Below are 1,280 nucleotides of genomic sequence, written 5' to 3'. Positions count from 1 at the left end.
AAAGTCTTTTATCGAAAAAAATCATCAAAAGTCATGGCATTTTCAAACTTCGGTCATAAAAACATATCAAATATCTATACAAAAAAGAGAGTGCCAAAGTGCCAAACAAAAACACAAAGAGAAGGAAAACAAAAAATTAGAGCAGTGGTTACCGACAGCCGATTATCGGCTCTCGGTAATGGCCACCTTTACCGAGAGCGACTCTCGGTAAAGCATCTCATCTATATCTTTTCCTTTCGTGTGCATTCTCAATAATACGTATTATAGTTTTTCTTCTTGTTTTCTTCCATTCTTGGCAAACAAAGTTAGCACATCATAATTACCGTCTTGTGTTTTATTTTTCAGATGACCCTCGCCTGGTTCTACAGACCGGCAACCCTCTGGTGGCCCCGACGGCCTAGGGCGTCGTTCGGCACCGAGAGGGGGTAGGCCACGGGGAATAACTGCTTCTTCATGCTAGTGCATGTCATCGCGAGATGACAGACCAAGTCTAGGCCCGTTCTGTCACATTATCACCCACCGAAGACTCTGTCTTGCGGAAGAATGCAGCCGGTCCTCGATGTTCCCGCCCCGTTTTTGTGGTTTGTGAGGCACGTGCCGCATCAAAGATGTGCGGTGCTTATTCAAATAGCACACCACCCCTGCATGCATATGCATGGGCCACACGCATGTAGGGGTGCCCCCCCCCTCGGGCGGTCTCTAGATCGAGCACCCATCCGGTGGCCCCGGCGGTCTAGGGCGATCATCGGCATCGAGAGGGTGTAGTCCATGGTGAATAACTGATTCTCCGTGTTAGTGCATGTCATCCCGAGATGACAGATGAAGTCTAGGCCCATTCTTCGAGATGGTCTATGGGTATCGAGAGGGAATGTGTCGGTTTGTGCAGGAAGTGTGGGTCCTTTTACTCTGTTGGCCTTGAAACTTCTCGTGCTCTCAAAGGAGGCCGTCGCATGTATATGCCTGGGCCATCCGGTGACCCCTGTCTAGGAAGTTGACCGGCAGCGAGAGAGGGGGTAGGCCACGGCCAACAAGTGCTTCTTCTCATGTTTTTCACTTTACACTCTTTAAAGTTCTCTCTCGGTGCCGGTCTAGGAAGTTGACCGGCACCGAGAGATGGGGTAGGCCACGGTCAACAACTGATTCTTCTAATTTTTTAATTTACACTCTTTAAAGTTCTCTCTCGGTGCCGGTCAAGGAAGTTGACCGGCACCGAGAGAGGGGGTAGGCCACGGTCAAGAACCGGTTCTTCTCATGTTTTTTCACATACACTCTTTAAAGTT

This window comes from Triticum dicoccoides, chromosome 7B (genome assembly GCF_002162155.2).
Source record: "Triticum dicoccoides isolate Atlit2015 ecotype Zavitan chromosome 7B, WEW_v2.0, whole genome shotgun sequence".
In the NCBI taxonomy this organism is placed as follows: domain Eukaryota; kingdom Viridiplantae; phylum Streptophyta; class Magnoliopsida; order Poales; family Poaceae; genus Triticum; species Triticum dicoccoides.
Note: the sequence above shows the minus strand (reverse complement) of the source record.